Genomic DNA, 23,686 nt, shown 5'->3' with positions numbered 1-23,686 from the left:
GACAAATGGACAAATGACTCCACTTATGTGAGGTCCCAAGAGAAGTCAAATTCCTGGAGACAGGAGTGGTGGCTCCCAGGGACTGGGATGGGGATGAGGAGGACAGAGCTTCAGTTGGGGAAGATGGGAAAGTTCTGGAGAGGGATGTGACACTGGCTGCACAGCAGCATGGATGCACTTACCGCCTCTGCTTTGCACACTTGAACACAGTTGAGCTGGTGAATTTTGCCTTTTCATCCAGAAATTGCCTCAGCATGAAGTTCCATCAGCTCTACCTTCAAAGCATGCCGAGTCTGTCCTGCAGACTCTGGTCGAGCAATGGATGAAAGGAGCATGCTGACACAGGTATTTTGTCTGGCAGCGTGGCGAGGGGACTGCACAGCTCAGCACTGCTGATGAGAGTCCTGTAGCTACCGAGAGAATGCAGCCCCCATAAGCTGGCCTTGCTCGCATTTATTTAGTACAGATTTAATGACAAAGGCTTGGAGCAAACAGAATTTGTGGATAATAAATATTGTTGACCCCCCAGGTAGAGAGCAGTCCTGCACACGAATGATCAAAGGTTGGTTTCTGGAGACAGGAGTAAACAAGTTTATCTAGATACGTTCCTTTACATTCCCTTGTTATCTACCCTTTGCTCTCAGGCTCCAGATAAGAGAATTTGGCTGCCTTCAGCCAAATTTTCTTTCAAAGCTTTTGCAAAACCTCCCAGCCTTCCAAGAAGGTTTGTGTCTTTCCCTACAACTTTTTCTTACAACTTTCCCCACCACCCTGACTAACACCTGCATCTCCCCCTTTTCTGTTTTTTGCATCAGGTTTTGTTGATTGGAGAGTACAGATGAGTGCAGCAAACCAGTTTGTCTGGCGTAGCAGTTACTGCTCATATTCCGGCTTTGCATCCTAGAATTAGTAAATAACATAAGACAAACATTAGCGTAATCTGTAACATTCTTTTCCAATCAAGGAGTGACCCCCAGGAGTGGGAGTCTATCCAGGAGAGATTTTCTTGCACGTCCTGCAATATGGCTGTTTGTTGGGCGTGTAGATCTATGGCATTTAGGGATTGTAGAATTTTAGTTTTAAGTTGACTTATGTCTGCTGTGAAATTATCATGTAAGATTCCCCGAGGGGTTGTTTCACCTCATCCCAACTATACATCAATTGATTCCAAGGTGACACAGATGTGCTTATGCTCCCAGTCCCAGTTTTATTGCTGTCGGAATGCCAGTGCATCTTGCCACTCCCCTACATATTCCGAGGCAGCATCAAGGGTTCGCAGGCATACGAGAGTCTTTTCATCTATACCCTGCTGTAAGAGAAGTTCATTAGACACATTTTTGGCCAAGTTATCTACAGAGGTAGCTGTTTGTATTGATTCAGTAATAGAGGCCACAGCAACACTAGCAGTTGCCAAGATGACTATGGCTGAGACTATAAAGGCTATAAGTGTGCCTATGAGTCTTTTGGGTGTGACCTGGGACAGGGCACATTCTAAGGTGGCAAAGGCAGAGAAGCCTTGCCAATTGCGTGTCAAATTCACAGGTAAGAATGCCTCAGATTTACTCCTTAATACCGTGACACTAGTGATATTTAAATTAGATATATTGTAATTAGTGTTACATGAGATGAACCAAGCCTGTCCCTGCACTCGGGTCAGAAACGTGGAGTTTAGGGGTGTAATGGAAATATTAGTTGCCATAAGGAAAACATATGGATGGGTAGTGCAAATCAGGCACTGATATGTGTGATCATGAATAACGGTCATGGTATAGTAGCAACTATACTATGGGAGGTACTAAGATGTCCCAGGAGCCATAAAGTGTCTTGGGGTGGCATGGGCTTTACTTGGGGCCTGGGATATCCCATCCCCCCATCAGTGCAAATCATAAAGGAATGGGACATGGCTATGAAACTGTGATTGATGCTGTGATAGATGTGGACATGAGTATGGTCGCCCCACAAATGGCAGTGGGGGCTCCAGTCTAAGATGTTATAATTGCCTAAATGGAGGCCACAGGCTTGTCCCCCATGACAGACCTCCCAGCCAAAGTGGAATCCATTACTTTGCCAGCTATGTTCTTTAGCACAGGAAGGAAGGTTGGGGAAAGTGGCATTGTTTGCATTGCCTGGTTTGAGGCTACCTGTAACCAAGAACCTTAAGGCATTTCCTTTGCCATGATGTAGCCACAATTGTGATTGTGCAGGTACACAGTAAGGGTTAGAAATTTTATAACTTACACACGGTGGGAGGATAGTGGAGTGATATATAGTGTTACTTGGCACCTTAGTCCAATATGTGCCATTAATGAGGGATCCCACTGGGGGTAAGTCAGTCCCTCCTAGCCAAGCAGTTACATTATTAGAGGCTGGGAAGGGGTGTCTGCCCAAGTAACAGGGAAGAACTTTTTCAGGTGCTATGATTTGCGGGTGCTAAGGATCTAAGAGATGTGTCCAATAGAGAGTAACAGGTGCAGATTGCAGGCAGAACAATGACATAAAAAGGATCAATACCCTATGTACAACAGAGAGCATAGCAAGGAATAAATTATCTGGAGTGACTGGTGTCTGTGTCCGGAGCAGGATTCACTCAGCCTCCTGAGTTGTCTTCTTTAGCATCCCCCAGGTAATGTCTGGGGCTTGTGTCATCCCAGGAAGCCGCATCGTCCAGTGTTGCGGGTCCTGCAGGGTCATTCCCTTCATTTCTTGTGCCAGGTTGGGTCCTAGCCACGCCATGGTAAGGTTTGATGCCTCATGCTGGAATCCAAAGAGGACCTGAGGAGGTGTGAACACAAGCATATCCTCTTCCCCACATTAACAAATCATTTGGACCACACCATACATTACTGTTTACATCTTTCCATAAAACTGCAGGTCTTACGTCTTGAGAGGTTTTAGCAAAGTGCTTTTCTATAGCTGATTGAAATTTATCATTTAAATTTAAGAAATTAAGGGTAAATAAGGCTTGTGCTAGTAGTGTTGCAGGGTTCTTACTCATATTCCCCTTTTTTGTTTTCTGAGCATATTTTTAAGAGTGGAATGGACATGTTCTACTATGGCCCGTCTTTGGGGGTTGTATGGGATGCCTGTGGAATGTTGGATGTTCCACATGTGACAAAATTGTTGAAATAGTGAGCTGGCATAAGCCAGACCATTATCAGTTTTAATTTTTGTGGGCTGCCTCATAAATGTAAAAGTTAAGGGAAGATGTTTAATAACATATTGGGTGGACTCTCCAGGAAGAGCATGTGTGCTAATTAGGTGAGAATTGGTATCAATGGATACATGTACATTGATAGGTTTTCAAATTCAGGGACGTGTGTAACATCTGTTTGCCATAACTGATTAGGTTCTAGTCTTCTAGGGTTAACGCCTGTTGAAGGAGGGTGTCACACGTATCCATGTGAAGAGACCACCAAACAGGCTTTGTGTGAGCAGTAAAGCTTTTTAATCACCTGGGTGCAGGTGGGCTGAGTCCGAAAAGAGAGTCAGCAAAGGGAGTTAGGGGTGGGGCAGTTTTATAGGATTTGGGTAGGTAGTGGAAAATTACAGTCCAAGGGAGTTGTTCTCTTGCAGGCAGGGGCAGGGGTCACAAGGTGCTCAGTGGGAGAGCTTCTGAGCCGGGAGAAGGAGTTTCACCAGGTAATGTCATCAGTTAAGTCAGGAACTGGCCATTTTTACTTCTTTTGTGATTCTTCAGTTGCTTTAGGCTATCTGGATGTATACATACAGGCTTGGGCTCAGAGGCCTGACATTCCTGTCTTCTTATATTAATAAAAAAAAATAATGTTGAAGTGTTGGGGTGGCAAAAATTTTTTGGGGGGTGGTATGGAGAGATAATGGGCGATGTTTCTCAGGGCTGTTTCAAGTGGGATTAGGGGCAGCATGGGAACCTAGAGTGGGAGAGATTAAGCTGAAGGAAGATTTTGTGGTAAGAGGTGATATTGTGAGGTTGTTAGAAGGAATATTTGTCATATAGAATGACAGGTGATGACCTGGATACAGCTTTGTATGAATTGACAAACTAAACAGAAGACACAAGGTCCCAGTAAGAGGAGAAAAACAGGTATTGAAGGACTAAGAATTGAGAGGACCAAGGATATCCAATCAGAGTGCCTAAAGGGGTTTAGTGTGATTATTTGCTTGGTTGGCAAGTTTTTGGGCTCTATCCTTGAGTTTTTTTATGTTGTCATATGTCAGGCCAGATTGATAAAATAAAAACAGCACTCTTCATTTAAAAATATACCGAGTCTCCTTTTTTTTTTTTTTTTTTTTTAGCAGTGAGTAAGTTGAGGCCTCGGCGATTTTGGAGGAAAGAGAAATGCAAAGCCAAGAATTGTTTGTTAAAGAAGGATTAGAAATGGCTAGGAGAGATTGAGAGAGATTGACAGTGTGGTGGAGATAGCTGGGGAGAGGTAGAGAGTGGTATAAGAACGGGAACGAGAGTAAGAGTGAGTATAAAAGTAAAGAATAGGAATTCATCAGGGTGAAAGTATTGGAGTACACTTTTTGGAGTATTGGTGAAGATTGCCAGTGAAGATCTTCTATCCACTTCAAAAGAGACTTAAGGGTGGTGGTTTGAGGTAAAACCAGGAGCCACTAAATACCAAGAGCCTGAGAAACTGCTTGGGTGACTTGATTAATAAAGGCCAGTCTGTTATCGGACTGTATAGAGGTGGGAAGTCCAAATTGAGGAATTATGTCTGACAGAAGAGAAGAAATGACCACAGTGGCCTTCTCAGACTCTGTGGGAAAGACCTGTACCCATCCAGTGAAAGTGCCTACCCAGACCAAGAGGTATTTTAGTTTCCTGACTCGGGGCATGTGAGTAAAGTTAATTTGCCAGTCCTGGGCAGGGGCAAATCTCTGAGCTTGATGTGTACGGAAGGGAAGGGGCCTGAACAATCCCTGAGGAGTAGGAGAACAACATATGGAACACTGAGAAGTGATTTTTTGAGGATAGATTTCCATGATGGAAATGAGAGGTTTTAAGAGGTGGGCCAGAGGCTTGTAACCTACATGGAAGAGGTTATGAAATGACAACAGAATAGAATGGGCCTGTGAGGCTGGAAGGAGATATTTTCCTTGGTCCAAGAACCATTTGCCTTGTGTGGGAAGAGATTGATAGGTGGAAGTTTCAGTGGGGGAGTGGGTGGAAGTGACTGATGAGAAGGAGAAAAACTTGCCATGAGGGAAAGAAGTTGAAATGCTAGCTGCTTCTTTAGCTACCTTATCAGCATAAGCGTTGCCCTGAGCGATGGGATCTGATGCCTTTTGATGGCCCTTGCAGTGAATGACTCCAGCTTCCTTTTGGAAGTAAAGCGGCCTTGAGAAGAGTTTTTATTAAAGAGACATTAATGAGGGAGGACCCTTACGTAGTGAGGAAACCTCTCAGCCCATATAATAGCACGGTGGTGCAGGATATGGAAGGCATATTTAGAATCAGTATAAATATTGACACATAGTCCTTTTGCAACAGTGAGGGCCTGAGTTAAGGCAATGAGTTTGGCTTGCTGAGAGGTAGTGGGGTGGGGCAGAGCGGTAGATGTGGAAGATACTATAGCATAGTCTGCCTTTGCTGGGGAGTGGCAATTAGGCCTGGTGGAACTGCCATCAATAAACCAAGTGTGATCAGGGTGAGGAACAGGGAAGAAGGAAATATGGGGAAATGGAGTGAATGTCAGGTGGATCAGAGACATATAGTCACGGGGGTCAGGTGTGGTATCAGGAACAATGTGGGGGGCCAGACTGAAACAGTAAAGTTAAGTTGTTTGGACAGAAAGGCTACAGGGTGCAGTCCTGGTTCTTGTGTAAGAATTGTGACCACACAGCCCTGTACTTCAGCTGTGTGTAATGAAAAAGGGTTGGGATGAGTTAGGGAGAGCTAGTGTGGGAGCAGCTTCTAGGGCTGTTTTTAAGGAACAGAAAGACAAGTGGGGAAAGGATTTAGGATCTATGGGGTCAGCTAGGTTTCCTTTTGTGAGTTTATATAATGGTTTTGTTAGCATGGCAAAACCAGGTATCCAAAGATGAAAGTATATCTGACCATGCCCAGGAAGGAAAGGAGTTGTTGCTTTGCAGAAGGGGTTGGGTTTGGGAAATTAGCCAGACATGATCAGCATGGAGAGTACGTGTGTTTTTATGAAGAATTATGCTGAGATAGGTAATGGATGTGGAAGAAATTTGGGCTTTGATGGGGGATACGTGATATCCTTTTGAGAACAGATGTTGGAGGAGCAGGAGGGTGTCCTGTTGGGAAGATTTGTAGGAGGGGTTCTAAAGTAGAAGGTTGTCAAAATATTCAATAAGGTGAGAAGCAGATGGACGGAAAGAAAGTAAATCACGAGGAAGTGCTTGACTGAAGTAATGGGGGCTGTCCCTGAAGGCTTGTGGCAGTACAGCCCAGGTAAGTTGCTGAGGCTGATGGGTGTCAGGGTCAGTCCAGGTAAAAGCAAAGAGAGGCTGGGATGAGGGGTGCAGGGGAATAGTGAAGAAAGCATCTTTAAGATCAAGAATGGAATAGTGAGTTGTGGAGGAAGGTATCGAGGACAGGAGAGCATATGGGTTTGGCACCATGGGGTGGATAGGTAAAACAATTTGGTTGGTAAGGCACAAATCCTGAACTAACCTGTAAGACTTGTCCGGTATTTGGATGGGGAAAATGGGGGAATTGTAAGGAGAGTTTATAGGGTTTAGAAGCCCATGCTGTAGCAGGGGAGTGATAACAGGCTTCAATCGCCTTAGAGCCTGTTGAGGGATGGGATACTGGTGTTGAGCAGGGTAAGGGTGATTAGGTTTTAATGGGATAGTAATGGGCGTATCATCGGTTGCCAGGGAGGGAGTAGAGGTGTCCCATACTTGTGGGTTAAGGTGGGGGGATACAAGAGGAAGACGCAAAGGAGGCTTTGGGTTGGGGAGAATGGTGGCAATGAGATGTGGCTGTAGTCCAGGAATAGTCAGGGAAGCAAATAATTTGGTTAATATGTCTCAGCCTAACAAGGGAACTGGGCAGATGGGGATAACTGAAAAGGAGTACGTAAAAGAATGTTGTCTAAGTTGGCACCAGAGTGAGGGAGTTTTAAGGGGTTTTGGAGCTTGGCCGTCAATACCCAAAACAGTTGTGGGGGCAAAGGAAACAGGCCCTTGAAAGGAAGGTAATGAAAAGTGGGTAGCCCCTGTATCGATTAAACAGGGGATGAACTTACCCTCCCCTGTAAGAGTTACCCGAAGCTTGGCGTCCATGATGGTCCACGGGGCTTCCGAGGCGATCGGCCAGCATCAGTCTTCAGCTGCTAAGCTGAGGAGATCTGGGAAGGAGTCGGCCAAGGAATGTTGGGTTTCAGCTCCAGAAGTTTTAGGAGTGGCGGTGATGTGAGTTGGACAGTCCAACCTCCAGTAGGGGCCCACACAGACAGGGCACAGCTTAGGAGGAATGCTGGGCTGTGGCATCCTGAGGCCCAGTGGCCAGGCTTTTGGCATTTGAAGCAAGGTCCACGAGGAAGTTTTGAAGGAGCCCCGGGAGCTGTGGCTTGGATGTTCTGAAGTTCTTGTATGCTGGAGACGTGGTTGTGGGTTGTCTTACAGGGGTGGCAAGTAGCTGTAACTCAGAGATGCGTTGTCATTTGGCTGCCTCCTCTCTATTCTTGAACACCTTGAAGGCGAGGTTGATTAATTCCTGTTGTGGGGTTTGAGGACTGGATTCCAATTTTTGATGCTTTTTTCTAATGTTAGGAGCTGACTGGGTGATAAAATGCATATGTAGAATGAGACGACCTTCTTACCCTTCAGAGTCTAGGGCTGTAAAGCATCTAAAGGTTGTTGCCAAACAGGCCATGAACTGTCCTGGGTTTTCATATTTGATGAAAAAGAGTCTAAATGCTAGCTGATATGGGAGAGGTCAGATAAAGAAAAAGGAACATTAACCTTGACTTATGCCTTTAGCTCCAGCAGGTGGGGGAGGGCTAGTTGTAGAAGAAAACTGTAAGCTGGACCAGGGGTGAGGAGGGGAGGTGATAAAAGGATTATAGGGTGGGGAGCAGAGGCTGAGGAAGAATTGGGACCTGGCTCAGCCTGGTGAGGAGCAGCCTGGGGAGGAAGGGAGAGGTCAGATGGGTCCATAGAAAAGGAGGATTCAAAGGACTCAGAGCTTGGGGTGGAGACTGAAGGAACAGACAGGAGAGAAAGAAGAAAGATTTGGGATGAGTCACATTGGGAGCACAGACTAGCGAGGAACCAATGTGTAAAAGAATGCCCGGACGTCAGGCACTTCAGACCCATTTGCCCATTTTTTTAGACAAAAACTATCCAGGTCTTGCAAAGTGGAGAAATCAAAAGTGCTCTTTTCTGGCTATTTAGAACCATTATCGAGTTTGTATTGGGGCCAAGCAGTGTTGCAGAAGAAAACAAGATGCTTAGGTTTTAGATCAGGTGAGAGTTGAAGAGGTTTTAAGTTTATGAGAACACAGGCTAAGGGAGAAGAACAGGGAATGGAGGGTGGAAGGTTGCCCATAGTGAAGGAGGCAAGCCCAGAGAAAAGAGAGGGTGGAGACACAGAGAAGGGGGATGGTGAGCAGCCCTGGGCTGCAATGTGGGTGAGCAGCCAAAGCAGGTGTCCCCACAATTGAGTTGCCACCAAGGGAATGTGGGTGAATGACCAAGACAGGCATCCCCATGATGATCAGACACCAATGGAATGTGGGTAAATAATCAGGCAGGCATCCCCGCACTGATTAAACACCAAGGGAAGACTGTCTTCCTGAATCCATGACTGGCACTGGAGTTTTTGATCCACAGATAAAATGTGTCTCCTTTGGGAGGCTGAGGCGGGTGGATCACGAGGTCAGGAGATCGAGACCATCCTGGCTAACATGGTGAAACCCCGTCTCTACTAAAAAATACAAAAAATTAGCCGGGCGCGGTGGCGGGCACCTATAGTCCCAGCTACTCAGGAGGCTGAGGCAGGAGAATGGTGTGAACCCGGGAGGCGGAGCTTGCAATGAGCCAAGATCGCGCCACTGCACTCCAGCCTGGGCGACAGAGGGACACTCCGTCTCAAAAAAAAAAAAAAAAAAGTGTCTCTTTTGTCTCTACTAGAGAGGAAAAAGAACTGGAATTGGAAGGACAAGGAGATTGAAGGGTAGTGAGAGAGGAAGAGTGAAGGGTAGTGAGAGAGGCTGGAAAAGAGTGAAAAGACTGCTTACCCGATTTGAAGTTGGTGAGATATTCCTTGGGCTGGTTGGTCTGAGGACCCAAGGTTGTAGGTGGATCTCCTCATGGAGTGACGGCGAGGACAGGTGACCAGTCTCCCAAAGGAGTCCTCTTGTCCCGGGTCTTCGGCACCAAATGTCACGCGTGTCCATATGAAGAGACCACCAAACAGGCTTTGTGTGAGCAGTAAAGCTTTTTAATCACCTGGGTGCAGGCGAGCTGAGTCCGAAAACAGTCAGCAAGGAAGATAGGGGTGGGGCAGTTTTATAGGATTTGGGTAGGTAGTGGAAAATTACAGTCCAAGGGAGTTGTTCTCTTGCAGGCAGGGGCGGGGGTCAGAAGGTGCTCAGTGGTAGAGCTTCTGAGCCAGGAGAAGGAATTTCACCAGGTAATGTCATCAGTTAAATCAGGAACCGGCCATTTTTACTTCTTTTGTGATTCTTCAGTTGCTTCAGGCCATCTGGATGTGTACCTGCAGGCTTGGGCTCAGAGGCCTGACAGAGGGGATGTGCCTGTGAGCTGGCAATCTGGGCATTGCAGGATAATTTGTTTAGCTCCTCTTTGGGTAAGATGAAATTGTTTAGACAAATTTCTCCAATTTTGGTGGAAAAATTGATGTGACGGGGTGACTTGGTCAATTAGTGACGTCATAACCTGCAGGTCTGCTTGATCATTGCCGTAAGCCAGGAGGCCAGGCAGTGAGCTGTGGGCTCGAATATGTGTGATAAAAATAGGATGTGTATGTTGATCTAGCAATTGCTGAAGTCAAAGAAAAAGTGCACACAGGGTGGGCCCGAGAGTGGACTTAATGAGGGCTGTCTCAAAGTTCTGCGATAAATAAACAGAGTGAGCAGAGTCACTAACAATATTGATGGGCTGAGTGGAAAAGGTCTCCAGGGCCAATATTAAGGCTCCAACCTCAGCTCTCTGAGTGCTAGTAACTCCAGAACGAGTGAGGGAATTATGCAGTCTCCACCATTTTCCATTTTTCCCAGAGCCGTCAGTAAAAAGCATTAAAGCGTTAGGTATGGGGGAGTGAACTACTTTTGTAGGCACAAGTTCAGGAGTATGAGATAAGAACTGAATTAGTTTGTCAGCAGGAAGGACATGCTCTGTATGGCCTGCATAATCAGAGAGTGCTATCTGAAGATTTAGAGATAGGGGCAGTACTGCTTCAAGTTGCGTTTTACTCAAAGAAATTCTTATGACATCAGGGTCATAACCTAGCAACTAATTGCATTGTCTACAGCCTGTATAGAGGACTTCACTAACCAGCTGGATATAGGGAGATAGTGTTTTAGTTCCTGTATGTGAGCAAAAAACCCATTCTAGAAAGTGCAGCCCTGGGGCCATCTGTCCTGGTAATCCTGTTGGGGAATGTTTAGTAGGAAAAACAAACAATTGAACTGAATATCGTGGATCTCTGTGATCTAGTTGCCTCTGAGAAATAGTTTGCTCTATTTCCTCAATTTCCCTTTTTGCCGCAGGAGTAAAATACCTGGGAGAGTTTAGGAGTGTATTGCCCTTTAGGATAGAAAACGGGTTTTGTAACTTATTAGTAGTTATGCCCAAGGTGGGGCAAAGGCAATTAATATCACCCAGTAATTTTTGATAGTCTTTAAACGTATGTAAGTTGCTTGTGTTTAATACAACCTTTTGAGGTCTTATTGACTGGGAAGTTAATATGTATCCAAGATATTTCCAAGGAGAAGACAATTGTACTTTTTCAGGTGCTATGATGATTAAACCTCTTAACTGTGTATTCTTTATGACAGACGCATATAAACTTAAAAGCACTGGCTCCGTTGGGGCTGCTAGTAAAATATCATCGACAAAATGAATAATCTTGCAATTAGGAAATTCTTTTCTACTGGGAAACAAAGCCTGATTTACATGATACTGACGCATGGTAGGACTGTTCAGCATTCCTTGAGGAAGTACTTTCCAATGAAATAGGCAAGCTGGCCTTTCATTATTGATGGCTGGTATTGTAAATGCAAATTGTTCTCTGTCCTGTTCTACTAGGGGAATAGTATAAAAGCCGTCTTTTAAGTCAATAATGACTATAGGCCAATCTTGAGGAATCGTTGCGGGGGAAGGGAGGCCCTGTTGAAGGGACTCCGTAGGTTGCAAACAAGCATTGATAGCCCATAAGTCATGCAAAAGTCTCCATTTGCCAGACTTTTTGGGAATGACAAAAATGAGTGACTTCCAAGGGCTGTTTGATGGTTCTGTATGGCCGGCTTTTAATTGCTCCTCAACGAATTCATGGGCTCGTTTTAATTTCTCTCCCTTTAAAGGCTCCTATTCTACCCAAATAGGATTTTGAGAAATCCACCTCAGGAGTAGGGGAGGAATAGCAGTGGCCATGATTAGAAAGCAGTCTGCAGAGTGACCTCAATTAACCCTTTTGTAAATGGGCTAGTGGCTCCGTTTTCTCTAATGCTTTTTCTTATCTCTTTATAAGTGTTGGAAATAATGGGGTCATATACCCGATTGCCTTCTCGATCTTGCATTACCAGGCAGACTAAGAGCTCCCCTTCTAATGCCGCTTGCCTGTGACAGGGTCCCATAGCTGTAGCATATCCCTTGTCTTTTTTCCAATTTATTGGGGGAGGGGGCTTAGGCAAAACCTCTGTTTCCTTTGGTATTTTTGCCTGGTAATGGCTGGGCTGAGGGAGAAGGAGGAGACGGTAAGGTAGGTGACAGTTCCTCCTCCCTTCCCTTTTTAGGCTCTTCTGTGTAGAGGGGGGCAAAAGCAGCCCTAACTAAGGCGCATAAATTAGAGATGCTACTGGGACCCGTTGCCCTTGTGCATGATGTTGTTTAAGATTTCTCCCCACTTGTTCCCAGAGCTCTACGTCTAGTGTCCCTTCTTCCGGGAACCATGGGTTATGGGAAACAACAGTTTGCATTAGGTCCCTTAATTGAGCCTGCAAAACCACTAGCTTTAAATAGCTGTTTCAATACTTTTATATATTGTTTCTGTTGAGCTGATAACTGTTGTCCCATGATGAAACTCCAGCCTGAACAATTCCCTTGAACTTGGAAATCCCGAATGGGCACCAATGACTTGCTGACTGTGCAGTCTCTTCACCTTTGTTTTTGAGGGTTCTGTCACGATCTGTTGCAGTGTGCATCACATGGGGCACCACCTGCTGAGTCTGTCCCACAGGCTCCAGCCAAGTCACAAATGAAAGGAGTACACTGACACAGATATTTTGCCTGACAGCTCGGCTAGGGTACCGCGTGGCTCAGCACCACCAACGAGAGTACCACAGTCGCCAAGAGAATGCGGCTCCCATAAGCCGGCCCCACTTGCATTTATTTAGTACCGATTTAGTGGCAAAGGCTTGGAGCAGACACAATTGGTGGGTAATAAATATTGTTGACCCTCCGAGTAGAGAGCAGTCCTGTGTGCAAATGATCATAGGTTGGTTTCTGGAGATAGAGTAACCAAATTTATCTAGATATGTTCCTTTACATTCCCTTGTTATCTACCCTTTGCTCTCAGGCTCCAGATAAGAGAATTTGGCTGCCTTCAGCCAAAATTTTTTTCGAAGCTTTTCAAAACTTCCCAGCCTTCCAAGAAGGTTTGTGTCTTTCCCTGTAACTTTTGCTTACAACTTTTCCCACCATCCTGACCGAACTCCCTACAAAAGCAGCTCCCAGGCATGACCTCTCCCCATCTTCTCCTTGTCATCCTAGGCTGGCCACAGGACCCTTGCCTGGCCCCCGCCCTGGCCTCCTTGTGGGGCTCACTGCTCAACACCCGTAAGAGCAGAATGACCTCCCTTTCCAGCACTCCAGCTGCGAGGGCCTCTCCCTTGTCCCCTGAGTGCCCTGAGCACATTCTTTCTCCAGCCCGTGCTGCTCCCCCATGCCTGGGACCCTCTCCCCAACTCTGCCCTGGCCCTCGCCTCACTTCGTCCACAGCTCACTCCAGCGCCTCTCCGAGTGCCTTTTCCTGGCTGTGTCCTCTGAAGTGAAGCATTACTCCCTCCTGCGCCACCTCCCCTTCCCCACACTCTGCTGCACTTTTCTTCATACCCGACATCCTGTTATATGTTGATTTGTTCCAGCCATATGTTCTTAGCCTTCAGATGAGCTTCAGGAGAGAGCTCACAGCGGCATTGCTAGCATTTAAAGAGTGCCTGCCACCTAATAGGCACATCCAGTATAGAAGAGCTTTTTGAATAAATGAATGAATGAATGAATGAATATGAATAAAACAGCCAGAGAGACTTCCTAGATTTCCACACAATTGCCCTTTCCTATCTCCATAGGTTATTATGAATAATATCAAAGGGTGTACACCCACTGTGATATAAGGAGTAATATCTCCTTAGGATATTACAAATACTATCACAGGGTGTACACCCACTGTTATATTAGGAGTAACATATTTCTTTGATATTACGAATAATATCACAGGGGAACACCCACTGTGATATTAGGAGTAATATCTCCCTTAGATACTATGAATTATATCACAGGGTATACAATCCTTGTGATATAATTAAATATTACGAATAGGCCGGGCGCGGTGGCTCATGCCTGTAATCCCAAAACTTTGGGAGGCCAAGGCCAGCAGATCATGAGGTCAGGAGATCAAGACCATCCTGGCTAACACAGTGAAACCCTGTCTCTACTAAAAATACAAAAAAAAAAAAAAAAAAAAAAAAAAAAAAATTAGCCTGGCGTGGTGGCGGGCGCCTGTATTCCCAGCTACCGGGAGACTGAGGCAGGAGAATGGCATGAACCCGGGGAGCGGAGCTTGCAGTGAGCCAAGATCGCGCCACTGCGCTCCAGCCTGGGCGACAGAGTGAGACTCCATCTCAAAAAAAAAGAAATTATGAATAATATCACAGGGTGTACACCCACTGTGATATTAGGAGTAATATCTCCTGTAAATATTTCGAATAATATCACAGTGTGTACAGCTACTGTGGTATTAGGGGTAATATCCTCCTTAGATATTATGAATAATATAATAGGGTGTATACCCACTGTGATATTAGGGGTAATATCTCCCTTAGATATCATCAGGAATAATATCACAGGGTGTACACCCACTTTGATATCAGGAGTAATATCTCCCTCAGATATTAGGAATTATATTACAAGGTGTACACACAGTGTGTACACCCTCTGTGATATTAGGAGCAGTGTCTTTTGGTAGATAGTATGAATAATATTACAGGGTATACACACAGGGTGTACACCCACTGTGTTATTAGGAGTAATGTCTTTCTTTAGATTTTGTGAATAATATCACAGAGTGTTCACCCACTGTGATATTAGAAGTAATATCTTCCCATAGATACTACAATTAATATCACAGCCTGTAAACCCACTCTGATATAGAAGTAACATCTTCTTGTAGATATTAAAAATAGTATCACAGGGTGTACACCCACTATGATATTAGGAGTGATGTCTTCCGTTAGATATTACTAATAATATTACAGGGTTTACACCCACTGTGATATTAGTAATAATATCTTCCCTTAAATATTATGAATAATATCACATGGTATACACCCACTGTGATATTAGGAGGAGTATCTTTCCTTAGATATTATGAATAATATCAAGGGTGTACACCCACTATGATATTAAGAGTCATTTCTTTCCTTAGATGTTATGAATAATATCACAGGGTGTACACCCACTGTGATAATAGGAGTAATATCTTCCCTTAGATATTGCAAATAATATCACAGTGTGTATCTAATATCAGAATATCTTACCAAAGATGTGTTATATCTTCCATATTACTGCTAATATCACAGTGGTTGTACACCCTGAGTGTACACCATGTGGTATTATTCATAATATCTTCGGTATTACTGCTAATATCACAGTGGGTGTACACCCTGTGATATTATTTATAATATTTTTGATATTACAGCTAATACCATAGTGTGTGTACACCCTGTGATGATATTCGTAAGATCTTCGGTATTGCTACTAATATCACAGTGGGTGTACACCCTGTTGTATTATTCATCATATCTTTGATATTACTTCTAATATTACAGTGGGCGTACACCCTGTTTTGTTACTCATAATATCTTCACTATTACTGCTAATATCACAGTGGGTGTACACCCCAACCCTGTTTTATTATTCATGATATCTTTGCTATTACTGCTAATATCACCTTGGGTGTACATCCTGGGTGTCCACCCTGTGATATCATTCATAATATCTTTGATGTTACTGCTAATATCACAGTGGGTATACATTCTGGATGTACACCCTGTGATATCATTCATAATATCTTTGATATTACTGCTAATATCACAGTGAGTGTACACCCTGTGATATTTGTAAAATCTTGGATATTCCTGCTAATTTCACAGTGGTCGTACACTGGGTGTGCACCCTGTCATATTATTCATAATATCGTCTCTATTAATGCTAATATTACAGGGGTATATACCCTGGGTGTGCACCTTGTGATATTATTCATAATATTTTTTATATTACCGCTAATATCACAGTGGTTGTACACTCTGTGATGTGATTCATATCTTCGATATTACTGCTATTATCACATTGGTGATTACCCTTTAATATTATTCATAATATCTTTGGTATTACTGTTTATATGACAGTGCGTGTGCACCCTGTAATACACCCTGTACACCCACTGTCATAAATTGAAATAAAATAAAATTGAAGATTACTTCTAGTATCACAGTGTGTGTACATCCTATGATATTGTTCATAATATCTTCAAGATGACTGCTAATATCACAGTGGGTGTACACCCTGTGAAATTATTAATAATAACTTTGATATTACTTGTGATATCACAGTGGGGTTCACCCTGTGATGTTATTCATAATATCTTTGATATTACTGCTAATGTCACAGTGAGTGTACACCTGGGATGTACACCTTGTGATATCATTCATAATATATTCGATATTACTGCTAATATCACTACTCGGGAGGCTGAGGCAGGTAACACTTATGGCTCAAACCCAGGAGGTGAAGGTTGCAGTGAGGTGAGATGGCGCCACTGTACTCCAACTTGGGCAACGGTATGACTCCGCCTCAAAAAAAAAAATTAAAAAACAAAATCCCAGGAAATCCTGTATCTCTGAAACAACTACCTTTAGCCTTCCATGAGCATCTTTATGTATGTGATTTTCTTATGTAAACCTGCTAGAAAAGGCAAATCTGTAGAGACAAAAAACGGATTAATAGTTGCCTGGGACTAGAGACACGTATGCGTAACACTCTTATTTGTACACATACATACAGGTGTATGTATATATGCTTGATGATCCGACAAAGAGTCAAGATTGCTGTCTTTTCTTATGGCTTGTCAATGATTCTGTTTCATATTTTATTTAGATGATAGGTAGATGTAACTATATATGTATAAGCATACATACATATGGTATTTTGTAAATATGTCAGGCACATGGTTAGAGAATACTTTCTTTTGACTTTCCTTCCTCCGCTTATACCCTGTAAACAAACAATTGTTAACAATTATGTGACCTTCCCTCTCTTTCTCCATGCTCATAGACTCATAGTCAATATAATGTAGCATTGGGTGTAATAGTATAATCCACCTACACCATTTCCTGTGTGTTTAGTTGTATGTGGGGTTTTACTCAGTATTGTTTGCTTCATAAAAACAGGACCGTGCAATACACAATTTTCTGTGTTTTGCTTCCCTCAATATATTGTGGAAATCCCTCCAAGTCAAGTGATAAATCACCTAATACAGTCTTAAGTTTTAGTTATTTAAATAATTTATTCACATAGCTCAAAATTCAAAAGGCACAGAATCGTGTATAATACAACCTCTCTCAGCCATGTTCCTTGGGGCACCCAGTTTATCCACTCGAAAACCTGCACATGGATGTTTATAGACGCTTTATTCATGAAAGCCTTTTCAGATTGGCTTCTTTAACTTAGTAATAAGCACTTAAGTTTCCTCCACGTCTTTTCATGGCTTGGTAGCTCATTTCTTTTTAGCACTGAATAAAATTCCATTGTTTGGATGGACCAGAGTTTATTTATCTCGGACATCTTAGAGCTTCCCAGTTTGGGCAATTATGAATAAAGCTTCTATAAATATCTGTGTGCAGGCTTTTGTGTGGACATAAATGTTATCAGTGTCACCATATTTTCCCAGACTCCTCTAGAAGATATTCTTTGCATATACAAGTCAGTACGTGAAGATATTTATGAATCTATATTTACGTAATCTCTTCCCCCATCCACTGTTTTTCACGTTTTTACACCAACATTTTTTACACCAACACATTTGTCATAAACATCCTGTATTTGCCAATCTAGTAGGTGTAGCTCGAATTATTACCTTGTTTTAAATTGCGTTTGTTTTCTTAGGAGACTGAGCATTTTATATATATTCAAGAACAATTTGTATTTTTTCTATGAACTGTGTGTTCATAAGTTTATAATTTTCACCTAATTTTTTTCTCTTAGATTTGCAAGAACTCTTTGTATATTAAGATTAGCCCCCTATCTATTGCAAAACATTTGTAACATTTTTGTCAGTTTGTCATTTGTCATTTGTCTTTTGGCTTCTCTTGCAATCATTTTTTAAAAACAAACATCTGTTTGAGTCCCTCTGTCAATTCTTTTTCTTTTCTTTTTTGAGACGGAGTTTCATTCTTGTTGCCCAGGCTGGAGTGCATTGGCGCGGTCTCAGCTCACTGCAACCTCTGCCTCCCCGGTTCAAGCGATTCTCCTGCCTCAGTCTCCCAAATAGCTGGGATAGGCACTCATGACCATGCCAGGCTAATTTTTGTATTTTTAGTAGAGACGGTGTTACACCATGTTGGCCAGGTTGATCTCGAACTCCTGACCTCAGGTGATCTGCCTGCCTCGGCCTCCCAAAATGCTGGGATTACAGGTGTGAGCTACTGCGCCCAGCTCCTGCTTTCAATTCTTTAGTGTATCTGCTATCCTGTCCTTTTTTTTTTTTTTTTTTTTTTTTTTAGAGATGGGTTCTTGCTCTGTTGCCCAGGCTGTGCAGTGGTGTGATCATAGCTCACTACGCTCTTGAACTCCTGGGCTCAAGCAATCCTCCTGAGTAGCTGGGACCACAGGTGTTCACCACCATGCCTGGTTATTTTTTGAAATTTTTTTGTAGAGATGGAGTCTTGCTCTGTTGCCTAGGCTGGAGTGCAGGGGCATGATCATGGCTCACTGCAGCCTCAAACGCCTGGCCTCAAGCAGTCCTTCCACCTTGGCCTCCCAAAGTGCTGGGATTACAGGCATAAGCCATCACATTTGGCCTATCCTGCCCTATTTTAAAGAATATTTAGACAAAGAAAGCTGCCTCTATCGTAGCTTGAGCCCCTTTCTGCAGATATCTGACCCGCAGACCTGACCCAGCAACAGATGAGAGATGTACACTAACACAGATATTCTGCCTGTCAGTCCCGCTAAGGGGTTCTGCTCTGAGTCTGGAGCATCCCGCTGATAAGCCAGTGCAGTTTGCATTTATTTAGTACAGATTAAATGATAAAGGCTTTGAGTCAACACATCTGTGGGTAATTGACCTGGCTGCCGACCCCTGAGTAGAGGGCAATTATGCACCTGCGGTTGATCAAAGGTTGGTCTTAGGACCACATGAGTAAACAAGCTATTTAGATAAACTTCCCCACATTTCCTTGTTATTTGCTTTTTTGCTATCAACTAAAGGTAAAGAGGATTAGACTGCCTTCAGCCAAATCTTTTACTGAAGCTATGCTATCCTTCTGGCTTTCCAAGAAGGTTTGTGTCTATATCCTATAACTTCATCTTACAATTTTTCTGGCCACACTGACTGATCCACTACACCTTTCTTCTGAAAAGAAGTCTTCAGATTGGCTTCTTTAACTTAGTAAAAAGCACTTAAGGTTCCTCTATGTCTTTTCATGGCTTGATAGCTCATTTCTTTTTAGCACTGAATAAAATTTCATTGTTTGGATGGACCAGAGTTTGTTTATCTATTCTCCTACTGTAGGATGTCTTGGTGGCTTCCTAGTTCTGACAATTACGTGTGCAGGTTCATGTGGACATAAGTTTTCAACTCATTTTGGTAAATACTAAGAAACGAATGAGAGTTCCTGTTGTTCCACATTCTGGTCAGCATTTGGTGTTGTCAATGTTTGGGATTTGGGCCACGTGAATAGGTGTGTGGTAGTATCTCATTGTTTTAATTTGCATTTCCCTGATGATTTATGAAGTTGGCCATCTTTTCACATTCTTATTTGCCATCTGTATATCTCCTTGCCCATTTTTTACTGAGGTTGTTAATTTTCTAATTGTTGAGTTTTATAACTTCTCTGTGTATTTTGGCTAACAGTGCTTCATCAGTTATAACTTTTGCAAACATTTTCTTCTACTCTATGAGTTGGCTTTTCATTCTCTTGACAGTGTCTTTCATAGAGCAGAAGTTTTTAATTTTAATGAAATTTAGCTTATCAATTATTTCTTTGATGGATCATGTCTTTGATGTATCTAAAAAAGTGATTGACCAACTCAGGGCATCGAGATTTTCTCCTATGTTATCTTCTAAGGGTTTCAATTTTGAGTTTTACATTCAAGACTATCATCCATGTTGAGTTAATTTTTGTGAAGTGTGTAAAGTCCGCATCTAGGTTCATTTTTTTTTATTTGCATGTTGGATGTCCACTTGCTGCAAAAACTCTTTTCTCCATTGTATTGCATTTGTTCTTTTGTGAAAGATCAGTTGATTATATTCATGTGGGTCTGTGTCTGGGCTCTCTATTCTGTCCCATTGATCAATTCACTGCCTCCCTCCTTTCCTTTCCTTTTTCCTTTCCTTTCCGTTCCTTTCCCTTCCCTCCCTTTCCCTTTCCCTTTTCCTTTTCCCTTCCCTTCCTTTCCCTTTCTCTTTCCTCTTCCCTTTCCCCTTCCCTTCCCTTCCTTTCCTTTCATTTTTTTTATTTTTCATTGAGGTGGAATCTCACTGTCACCCAGCCTGGAGTGCAGTGGTATAATCTTGGCTCACTGCAACCTCTGCCTCCCCAGCTCAGGGAAACCTCCTGCCTCAGCCTCCCTCAGCTGGAACCGTAGGCACACACCACGATGCCTGGCTGATTTTTTGTATTTTTGGCAGAGATGGGGTTTCGCCATGTTGCCCAGGCTGGTCTTGAACTTCTGAGCTCAAGCAATCCTCCCACCTCGGCCTCCCAAAGTGTTGGGATTACAGGTGCGAGCTACTGTGCTGAGCCATCGATTCACTGTTCTTTCACCAGTACCACACTGTCTTGATTACTGTAACATTATAGTAAGTCTTGAAGTCAGGTAGTGTCAGTCCTCCAGTCCTCCAACTGTGTTCTTCTCTGGGTCTTCTGCCTCTCCATATGAACTCTGGAATCCGTTCGTTGATATCTACAACATAGCTTGCCAAAATACATCAACAGCAGAACTTTTTCCTTGAACAGCCCACTTAGCTCAAAGCTGTCATGCCCCATGCACACATTTAGAGCTTTCAATCAACTTTTTAGTTTGTGAACCCACAATAACTAAGACAGATCTCAACCTGTTTATTTATTTATTTATTCATTTATTTAAGACAGAGTCTCATTCTGTCATCCAAGCTGGAGTGCAGTGGTGTGATCTTGGCTCACTGCAACCCTACCTCCTGGGTTCAAGTGATTCTCCTGCCTCAGGCTGCTGAGTAGCTGGGATTATAGGCACATGCCACCACACCTGGCTAATTTTTGTATTTTTAGTAGAGACAGGGTTCCAGTCATGTTGGCCAGGCTGGTCTCAAACTCCTGGCCTCAGGTGATCCTCCCTCCTCGGCCTCCCAAAGTGCTGGGATTATAGGCATGAGCCACCACGCCTGGCCAGGTCTCAACCAATTTAGGAAGTTTATTTTGCCAAGGTTAAGGACTCTCCCGTGGCACAACCTCAGGAGGCGTGATGACGTGTGCCAAAGGTGGTCAAGGAACAGCTTGCTTTGATACATTTTAGGGAGACATGAGACAACAATCAATACGTGTGAGATGGACATTGGTTACGTCCAGAAAGGTGGGACAACTACAGGTGGAGGAGGGGACTTCCAGGTCATAGGTAGATAAGAGACAATCTTTTGAGTTTCTAATTAGCCTTTCACTGAATACATGATTTATACGTGAGACAAGGGTAGAGGAACAGTCACTTATGCCTTTGTCTGGCTCAGTGAAACAATAGGGCAGAGGAAGCAACCAGATATGCATGAGCCTCAGGGATGACTTTGAGTTCTCTCTGTCCTTTGTCCACAAGGAATTTCCTTATGAGTCAATTGTGAAGGAGGTATGTAGCTTTTTCTTTTTTTTTATCTTTGTAGTTATCTTTTTTTTTTATTATTTTTTTAGAGACGGAGTCTTGGTCTGTTGTCCAGGCTGGAGTGCAGTGGTATGATCTTGTCTTACTGCAAACTCGGCCTCCCAGGTTCAAGTAATTCTCCTGCTTCAGCCTCCCGAGTAGCCCGGACTACAGGTGCCCGCCACTAAGCCTGGCTAATTTTTGTGTTTTTAGTAGAAACGAGGATTCACCATGCTGGCCAGGCTGATCTCAAACACCTAACTTCAGGTGATCCACCCTCCTTAGCCTCCCAAAGTGCTGGGATTACAGGCATGAGCCACCGTGTCTGCTGTAGCTATCTTATTTAGGGAAAAAATGGGAGGCAGGTTTGCCTGATGTAGTTCCCAGCTTGACTTTTCCCTTGGCTTAGTGATTTACGGGGTTGCAAGATTTGTTTTCCTTTCACAGGTTCCGTACCCTTTCTTTAGTTTTTAAAAATTTGAGGTACAACTTAAACGTACACAAATTATAAGCATAGAGCTCGGCCAGGCGCAGTGGCTCATGCCTGTAATCCCAACACTTTGGGAGGCTGAGGCGGGCCGATGAACTGAGGCCGAGAGTTCCAGACCAGCCTGGCCAACATGGGGAAACCCCATCTCTACTAAAAATATAGAAATTAGCTGGGTGTGGTGGCACACACCCATAATCCCAGGTACTTGGGAGGCCAAGGCAGGAGAATCACTTGAACCTGGGAGGTGGAGGTGGCAGTGAGTCGAGATTGCACCACTGCACTCCAGCCTGGGTGAGAGAGTGAGATTCAATCTCAAAAAAACAAAAAAAAAAGTGTAGAGCTGAGTGAATTATATGTATTTATACACCTGTGTTGTGTGTCTGTCACCCAGAACAAGATGTGGATTTTTTTTGCCCTTTCCTAGGCTACGTCGTCCCCATCTCTGTGGATACTCCACTCACTCCTCTTGTTCAGCTTCTTTTTCTTATGTTCTTGAATTTCAGTTGCAAATGTTCACATTGCACCTCTTCTAATTTCTGAAGTTTTAAATAGTGACTGTGGCAACTGTCAAAGCTGCATTATCAACAATGAGGGTGGATTGTGTTACCGTTCACAATACCCAGTAGCCCTCCATGTGGGAGAATCAGACTTCTTTCGCCTCCCCATTGAACTTAGACATGGCCATGTGACTGGTCTTGCCAATAAAATGTAAACAGAAGTGGTGTGTGTTGGTTCCAGGAAGAACCTTGAAGAGCATGTGTGTGCTTGGTCATACTTTTTCCCTCTCTGCCAGTTACCAGAAAATTCCAAGTCGTGGCTGCTTTCCCTGCTTGGATCCTACATGTGAACTACATCATGTGAACAGAGTACCCAGACACCTGTGATAGACATGTTGTATGAGATAGACACCTTTATTTTTATTTTTTCTCAATTGAGTGAACTCCTGGGCTCCAGCAATCTTCCTGTCTCATACTCCTGAGTAGATGAGTGTGCACCACCATGCCTGGCTATTTTTAAAAATTTTTTGTAGAGATGGAGTCTTGCTCTGTTGCCCAGGCTGGAGTGCAGTGGCATGATCATAGCTCACTGCAGCCTCAAACTCCTGACCTCAGGCAATCCTCCTGCCTTGGCCTCCCAAAGCCTGGGATTATAGGCATGAGCCACTGCACCCAGCCAAGAAAATTTTTTTTTTTCTGAGACAGGGTCTCACTCTGTCACCCAGGCTGGAGTGCGGTGGTAAAAACATGGCTCACTACAGCCTTGACCTCTTGGTCTCAGGTGATCCTCCCACCTCAGCCTCCCGAGTAGCTGCGACCACAGGTGTGCACCATCACACCCAGCTAGTTTTTAAATTTTATGTAGAGATGGGATTTTGCCATGTTGCCCAGACTGCCTCAGCCTTTCATAGTGCTGGGATTATAGGTGTGAGCCACTGTGCCTGGCCCAAAAATTTTAATTGTGATAAAATTCACATAAAATTTACCATCTTGCCATATGAACCATTTTTTTAATCATACTGTTCAGTAGTTTTAAAAACATTTAAATTGTGCAACCAATCTCCAAAACTCTTTTCATCTTGCAAAACTAAAACTCTATATTCATTAAATAATAACTCCACGTTCCCCCCTTCCCCAGCCCCTGGCAACCACCCATCTACTTTGAGTCTGAATT

Source organism: Pan troglodytes, chromosome 7 (assembly GCF_028858775.2).
Source record: "Pan troglodytes isolate AG18354 chromosome 7, NHGRI_mPanTro3-v2.0_pri, whole genome shotgun sequence".
NCBI lineage: Eukaryota > Metazoa > Chordata > Mammalia > Primates > Hominidae > Pan > Pan troglodytes.
The sequence above is the reverse complement of the archived record's forward strand: the minus strand, read 5'-3'. Positions refer to the sequence as shown.